Genomic DNA, 8,912 nt, shown 5'->3' with positions numbered 1-8,912 from the left:
CATGTAAATATCTCTTTCTAAATAAAGAGAACCAACATTTTCTGCAAGAATTTACTTCAAGCATCACTTAATATAACTATCACTGTAGATGCACTGTATTTATAGCATGTTTATGTTATCTCAATGGAAACTGCTTATATTAATGAAGGATTGGCATATGTGCTTGCTGTTGTTTCCTTGTATTTATTTTATTGTATTATTTAACATTTTTCTAAAGTTATTTTTATTATAAGAACATGATTTGAGTGAATCATGTTCTTATAATAATAAAGGATGAGTCTACAGCCATGCCACCCTGAACATGCCCAATCTCGTCTGATCTTGGAAGCTAAGCAGGGTTGGGCCTGGTTAGTACTTGGATGGGAGACAACCTAGGAATATCAAGTGCTGTAGGCTGGAAAGAAAGAAAGAGAAGAGAGAGAGAGAGAGAGAGAGAGAGAGAGAGAGAGGAAGAAAAGAAAGAAAGAAAGAAAGAAAGAAAGAAAGAAAGAAAGAAAGAAAGAAAGAAAGAAAGAAAGAAAGAAAGAAAGAAAGAAAGAAAGAAAGGATGAGAGTTTTTAAAAAACAAATTATAGATGATAGATGATAGATAGAGAGATAGATAGATAGATAGATAGATAGATAGATAGATAGATAGATAGATAGATATAGATAGATATATACACATAGTTCCTGTATCATGAAGTTTAAAGAGAAGGTTGAAGATAAATGGTTAGGAGGAGATGGAAGGGAGTTGTAAGAAAGAGAATAATAAAGACAAAAGTGATGTAGCAGAAAAATTTTTAAGAGAGCTAGAATAGGAAAGAGAGAAAAAGAATTTGATAAAGAAAATGAGAGAGTGGAAAGAAGTTAGAAAACAGAAGAGAAAATTTACATGATATAAAATCTATAAAAGAAATTACATAGTTTGTTGGTGCAGGAGAAATAAATATATTTTCTTAAATATTTGTAAAATATATGAAGTCTGTCTTTAGATGAGTGGAGTTACATGGATTGGGGATCCTATAGAGAAAATATGAGAATATAGTTTTCATACAGAGTCATATCAATGCTAGAGGTCCAGCATAGTTTCTTTGATGTTTTTTAGGAAAACATGCTACTTGCCCTCCACACCTGAACCTCAGGGAGTCTGTGATCCCTAACTTCCTTTTGGTAACCCATTATAGACTTCATTCATGAATTCATCTAAGCCTTTCCTGAACCTATTTATATTTTTAGACTATATAACCTCCTGGGGTAATGACTTGCATATGTTTACCTACCAACTATGTGAAGTACAAAGCATAAATCCCTTTTATCTTTTACGCTACATTGGGCATCCTCTAGTCCTGGTGCTCTTAAACTGGGTAAAAGGAATGCATCTTTACCTTTCATGATTTAGCAGTTTTGATCTATGCAGTCTTATCCATAGTTTTATAAAATTGAATATTCCTAACCTTTTACAGTATTCTGACACAGAGCAAAGGTTGTGCCACATAAAGCAAAAAGCTTTACTTTTTAATTAATTGCATGCTCTGAGGGAAATTATATTTGTAGGTCTCAAAATTATCTATAAATCAAAGCACTCAATAATCTCTAAAATTCCTTCCATCTTCCTTTCTTGCCTTCCTACCACTCATTCCAGCCCAACTGCTCTGTGGGGAAAAGATGTGGAAGAAAAGGGTAAAACTACAGTGTAGAGGGGTATGTGCTCTTGAGGATTAAACCACCAGGATTTAAATCTTGTTTTCTCTACTTTCTAGCTCCATGCCCTTCATCAGTTACTTATTTATACCTCAATTTCTTTATCAGTAAATCAAGGATAATAATAGTTTGAATTTCATAGGATTATTTTGTTTCCCAATTTCTGTGTGTGCGTGTGTGTGCGTGTGTGTGTGTGTGATTTAAAACAGCATCTGCCATATAATAAGCACTATATAAAAGTTAACGTGTACACAAACACACACACATACACACAGAAAGAGAATGAGAGAGAGCAACCACACCTCCCAATACCTGTGCCCTTAAAAAGACCACCACGTAAAGAAGTCCAGTCTAGCCTTTTTGAGGCTACATGGAGAGAAAAGTTCAGCTCAGCTGCAGCCCAGATCCCAGTGGACCTACCAGCTGAATACAAACACATGAGTTTGCCCAGGTGAGACCAGCAGAAGGGTTGCCACTCGACCCATAGAATCATGATAAATAAAATGATTGCTTTTTAAAATCAATAAATTCAAGGTAGTTTGTTACATAGCAATGTATAACTGATAGTTTGATATTCTTTGGCTCTTTTCTATTGGCTAGTCTTGCGGGTTTATGACAGTGACTAAAAATTCACATGTGACTACATTAATAAATTCTAATTCCATTCCCTATTATAATAAGTATACACTATCTATACAAATTTGACAAATAAATGTGATTGCATTAAATTGAATAGATAGTGAAGCCTAGTTTAGTGTTCCCTAGGAAACAGGCTCAGAATCAGAAAGATTCAGCTGCAGAAAATGTATTGGGAAGTATTCTTAGGGTTAATACATGTGTGGGGATAAAGAAAGCAGAACTGGGCAGTGGGGGACATTAAACTGCAAAGTGTTGATGCAAGGGTCTCAGCAGATCACACATGGGGCTTGAGAACTGTGATGGCCCTTCTGAATTGTTCCAGATTTAAGTAAGGGAGCCCAGCCTTTACACCACAACCTTGATTAGTCGCTGATGATGACTGCCTACAGGGGGACATTTTTAACCTTGGGTGAGGCTCCTCTTTTATGCTGAGGCTTTTTTTTTCTTTTATTTACAAGTAATATATATTTTTATTAAGATATAATTGATATAATGTGTTAGTTTAAGGTGCACAACATAAAGATTCAATATTTGTATATATCGCAAAATGATCACCACATACAGTAACAGATTGATTTTCCTTGTGATGAGAATTTTTAAGATGTGCTCTCTTAGTAACTTTCAAATATATAGTACAATATTATTAACTGTAGTCACCACATAATACATTATATCCCCAGGACTTACTTATTTTATCAATTTTTTTCTTTAATAAAATATGGGTTTTATTAGTCAGCTGCAGTCACAATATGATCATTATAGATTTCCCTTCTTTATTCATTCCACCAAACACAAAACAGCTGTTTGCCAGACTAATTTTCCTTATGTGGGCCACAACATTGGTTTGTCAGCAAAATCTCTTTTCTTAGTTTCACAGTTGAGAGAGACAGGAAGTGACTCTTTTTTCTCAAATGTAGACATCACAAGTTTTGGAATGATAGACATGGGGTGATCTAATTGTACAGTGGAGGGGGAAGATGTCAAATTAAAGTGGGGTCCAATGTTGCTTTTCTCTGTGATGTTGGTATGTTGTGTCCAGTTCTCTTGTGAGAGGCATTTTTCCAATAATATACATACGTTTTTCACAGTCACAGCTAAATGCATGGCACAGCCTATGGGAATAGGCCCAATGGGACTCAGCTTCAACAACTTCACATCACTTACACCAATGCAATGGAGGTAATCACAGAATTTTTAACTTGATGAACCTCTACAGATAGAGTTTGGTCTCTGTTGCCGTCATTACATGATTATAACCAGAAATATTATGTCTTTTTAATGGATGTTTGGCTGAGACCAGGTCAGGTTAGAGTGTTTGCACCAACATACATAGCTTCAGTTTTTCAGGGGTTAGTGTCTTACTCTCCTCCACCAAAGAAATACATCTGGTTTCCAAAGGCTTTTGATGATGTGTGGAATGTTTTGGGGCATAGTGGAATGTGGGAGTGGTCATCTCTAGCATGGTCCAAGTCCTAGTTTCAGAATTTAGGAATTACGGATGATTTTGATGTCTTGACTGGCCAAGAAACACCCTAATGCCAGAGCTATGGGGGACATATCTGAGAAGCTCCCATTTGGATTTGTTCCCCAACAATGAAGATCTTCCTTTCTTGACTAGGGGTAAATATGAGTAGCTGTGGTCAATCCAGGTATAGTAGTTGTCTCCACAAAGGACCAAGATATAGCATATTACTTTCTTGGGCTTCTCTCTAGGCTCCAAGACTGGCAGCAGCTTTATGATGTCTGCTAGGCTAAATTTTAAACAAGGATGCCCTGTTAAATTCATTTAGATGTCTCCAGAATCCACCAAAGGACTCAACATAGATTTGAGGTCAGTGAGCAATGAGTGAATGAAGAAAGAAAATAGAACAATGGATAGATGGATGTATAAATACAGTCAGGTAAATAGGCCACAGATTGCTATCCCTAAAGCCCAGAATTTAGAAATGAAGGTTTCTTGTGGGTAGAGAGGCTCCTACAGCTGTGCCTGTTGTATTCCTATCCTGCATGACAGCCTGGGAGGGAGGAGATTTATTGGAAAAAAATGGGCTGGTTTACTCAGCTCAATGTTGTCAGCTAGAATTCAAGAAAGCCTTCTCCAGCACCTACCACTGTGTCCAGGCCCAGTTCCCTAAAGAATCTGGCTTCTGGAATAAGGAGCACCCTGATCTTTTGGGGGAGAAATTTGGGCAGCAATACTTAGCATTGACTACCCATGGTTTGCCATGACCTAAAGCAGTATCAAAACTCTGTAGAAATTTTATCTATGCAAGTTCACGAGAGACTAAGAAAACAGTAGACATTGGAAAATATGCTTTGTATAATAGCAATATGATTAAGTATTCATTTAAAATATTGGAAAATTAAAAGACAAATACAAAATTTTTTAACATGAACATTAAACAACTATATACTTGCAATTAGGTAAATTAAATATCTTTTGAAAAATAGGGATATGTAGGAATAATCAAAGCAATAACTTTAAATTAAGGTCATTGAACTAAAGTGCTTGGTATGTAGTTTCTCGGGATAAATATGTTTCCTTCTCCCCGCTTTGTTTTAATCTTGGTGAGGAGGGAAATCTCCAATAAAATTGTTCTCACACCCATTCTTCCTTTCATACACTTAAGAAAATATATTCATTGAATTAAGTTGGTCACATTAAATATACATGCACACACAAGAACCACTAAGTAATGATGGCTTGCCCAAAGAGAAGCTGATTTCTTTCAAATAAAGTAAGTCTAAAATAAGTAGAGCTGGTATGTCAGTTTCTTGCTGTCTTCTTGCTCTTTGCTTGGCCCTCACTGATCTAAGGTGGCTGCTGGAGCTTCAGCCATCCCGTCTACATCCCAGTTATTAGGATAGAGTGAGAAAAGAAGGACATGCCCCATGTTTTTTGAATAACTTTCCTTAAGCACTTAGCCCTTTTATTTGCAACTTATTGCCTGGAACTTAGTCATATGACCATAGATAGCTGCATGGGAGCTTATCTAGCTAGGCATACAGCTCGACATGCAGGATCTCTGGACGATTGCTGATTTTCTGTCAGATCTCATATTTCTTTATTGTTTGGTGACTTAATAAACTAAAAGACAATTATCTGCCTGATACACACCCAGAAGAAAAGGGACAGGGAGAATAGCATAAACATTCCATTTAGATCCATGTAGAGTAGAAAACATTGACATCATTAGCCCATCGAAATGATGAAATCCAGCTAGACAGTGATAGTGAAGTCCCTTAAACCAGTGTTAGACTAGATTCCTTGGTTGTATTATCTATTTGTCTTCTGCTTTCTGGAGAATCTCTCCTGACCTTATTCTCTCTGGTGCCCTGTTCCAGAACTGCACCTTCTGAGGGGTTCTTTCTTCTCCTTGACCCTCCATAGCTATTTCTATCATAGGCATGGGAGGGTGTCTCTTTTTGGAGCCTGCAAAGATTCTAAAGCCTATTTCCTTCTAATGTATGTTTAGGTATTATTAAAGTTTAATAGTAACAGGCAGTTGCAGTCCAGGTTTGTGGTTTCTTTTGGCTTCCAGATCTAGTAGTATTAAAGCCTGATTCTACCTTGAGACCACTTAAAAGAATAGGTTTGGGTGGGAAGACAAAATACTTAATTTGATCTCTGCTGCTAGTTTGCTCCTATTGTCTGGCAGAGAACTATTAATAGAAGGCCTTTTTAAAAGCATTGGGGCCAATGATTTATCTTATGCTAAGGCTACTTCTTCAGCGTATCCTATAAGTGCTTTAGTTTGGAGCACAGGGCTGTTTTTCTTTCTTTGTTTCTTTGTTTCTTTGTTTCTTCCTTCCTTCCTTCCTTCCTTCCTTCCTTCTTCCTTCCTTCCTTCCTTCCTTCCTTCTTTCCTTTCTTTCTTCCTCTCTTTCTTCCTTTCTTTCTTTTTGTATATCTTGAAAGGCTCCATATTTAATGCATTTGAATTTCAAACCACAAGGAGACAATGCCTTCCTAACATCTCTGCCTACAGATAAGCTGGTTTGAGTCTGAATTCATCCATCCTAGAACTTTGTTAAAATCAGCAAAAAGCAGCCAATACAGACAACATTCTAATTTTTCCATACTTTCCCTTAAGGCCATTTAGTCTGCTTTCCAGACAGCCTTTTGTCTGCTTTCCAAGGAAAGGCAGACAGCAGTTTGACCAAATGTTTACCCTACAATACTGGGGCTGTTAAAGTAAACAGATTGGGTCCCAAATGGTGTCACTTATGCTAAGCCCCACGTCAGCAAACCAAAACGTTCAACTAAGTTAACTGTTATTATGCTCAGCTGTCCCAGGAAAGGAAGGTCAAGTTTAACCAATCAATGCTTACCTGCTCAGCACAAGTCACCTGATCTGACTTTAAGACTTCTCTTTGCTCCATGTAAAGAAAGTAACCCTGCTTTATCCAATCAGCAAATGCCCAGTATAACTTCCTCGTTCCTGCTCCCTCCTTCCTATAAAATCTCTTGCCTTGCACAGCCCTTCAGAGCTCATTTCTATCTGCTAGATTGGGTGTTGCTCTTCATGAATCTATGAACAAAGTCAATGAGATTTTGAAAATTTACTCAGTTGAATTTTGTTCTCTAACAGGGGCACATTTCAGGTTCTGATATTTCAATTTCTCATGTGTATGTAACACATTAGAATTGTGATAGGCTTAGGATACCAGAGATCCAGAATGTAGTTACTTAAAAAAAAACACATAAATTTATTTCTCCCTTTGATATTCTAAGTAGTCCAGGGCTGGTGGGTAAGACCCCAATGCCATTAGGTGCCCTCGTCTCTGTCTTTATTGTACACCATTCCAGTGAATGGCACTTATGCCAACATTCACTTGAAGACACAAGGATGCTGCTGCTATTCTGATCATTATGTCTACGTGACAAAGCACAAGAGGGAAATTATTAAATAGAGCTGACAAACTTGGAGGGCCCTCCTTTTTTTGTTCATCTGACTTGAGTCATCTTGCTTAACAAATGTTCCACGCAACACTTATATACCATTGTTCAAACTTAATCATCTGGTTGGCAAGCCTCCAAAAGAGGCTAGTAACTGTTGTCTTTTATTCTAGGTGGCAATATGCCCATCTGAAAATTGGGTTCTGCTGCTAGGGAAGAAGAGAACAGTATTGAAGGAGGCAGCTCACAGTGAAAAATGAGAGCGGGAAGAACAGATTGGCAGAAGGGAATAGATTTATTATGAAACCTGCAGTCTAAAGATACTGTTCTTTTCTCCTCTGGCTAAACCACTAAGAGGTTGTTGTTGGTACTCTTTAGGAGACCATACACTGTGGAGTGATGTTCATAACGTCACAGATAGAACAGCCATCTAATTTATCCAAATCGGGATACTTCACAATTGAAAGAAGACACTATTCCTATGTTAGATAATAGATATAAACTGGAATCCTCTTGAGTCAAGATAAGTGTATATTGTTATAATGAGCAACCTCACTACTTCCTATCATTTAACTTCTCAGTAGCCTGAGGGTAGGTACAGTGTTACTTTAGCATAATAACAGTAAAAACCAATATTAGTAGATCAAAGCATGTTCTCTTTCTTGCTGTTTTCAACAAACTTGAAAATTTTAAAAAGAAATTCAATTAACAATTTTAGAAATAAGCTTATTTAGGCCAAGAGTTAAACTAATTGCTCAAAATAACACTAATAAAGGGTAGAGTCAGGATTTTAACCTGTGTTTCTGATGCCAAATTTTCCTCTTGATCCTTCATGCCACATTAAGAACATACCCTCATTGAGGACAGAGCTGTCCTTGTGAGTCAATGTTATGCCCCCTCATCAGAATGTTTATGTGCAGATATAGTTTAGAATACTTTCAGCTAGTACTTGAGTAGTACTTCCAAAACAGTTGACCAAGTCATGTAGTATTAATTGGGCTTGTCCAGAGTTGGAAACTTTGAGGACAATTTGCTGTTACGCTTTTTTTCCATAACCATAGGAGACATAACTAATCATTCTTGACATTTTCTCCCACTTGACTTGACTTAGCCTCACAATCCTTCTCAACACAGCATTTCAAACAACCCCTTCAAGAATGAGCATAAAGAAAGTGACAGCAAAATGGTGGAAGGCAGCAACTAGCTCTCATCCTCCCACAGAAACCCTGAAAAACAAGCAGAAACTGTCATGACCAAATTTGTCAGAACCCTGGAAAACAATCAAAAGTTTATAGCAGCCGAGCAAATGCTGAATCAAAAAAAGGGTAATTTAAAATAATAGGAAAGTTTTGTGTTGTTGTTACCAGCCCTTGCCCCATCCCTCATCATGGTGGTGGAGGTCTTGGGTTAAAAGGGGCAGCAGCCTACATTTCCATAGGGAATCCACTGATTCCAGGGGAAGCAAAGCATATCTCTTTGCAAATTATTGTGTACATCTGTTCTAAGCTATTTGGGGGCTATCTTACAGACTAATATAATGTGCTTATCTTTCTATTGCCTTACTGGGAGCTCAAGTGGTAGGCATTGCTCAAAAAACACTGCGAGCTGAGCTAACGAAAGATAATAGTCCACACAAGCAATAGACAACCTAAGATCCAGGAACAAAAGCTGGGGAGAGTATCTTTAGAAA

The 8,912-nt window shown here is 37.4% G+C and overlaps 1 pseudogene; it reads left to right on the top strand.

Moving 5' to 3' along the window:
- Window positions 1–277: 277 nt before the first annotated feature.
- On the top strand, window positions 278–396 carry LOC120622234 (uncharacterized; annotated as a pseudogene).
- The last annotated feature ends 8,516 nt before the right edge of the window (window positions 397–8,912 follow it).

The sequence above is a fragment of the Pteropus medius genome, unplaced genomic scaffold (genome assembly GCF_902729225.1).
Source record: "Pteropus medius unplaced genomic scaffold, Ma_sr-lr_union100, whole genome shotgun sequence".
Taxonomy (NCBI): domain Eukaryota; kingdom Metazoa; phylum Chordata; class Mammalia; order Chiroptera; family Pteropodidae; genus Pteropus; species Pteropus medius.
The sequence above is the reverse complement of the archived record's forward strand: the minus strand, read 5'-3'. Positions and strand labels throughout refer to the sequence as shown.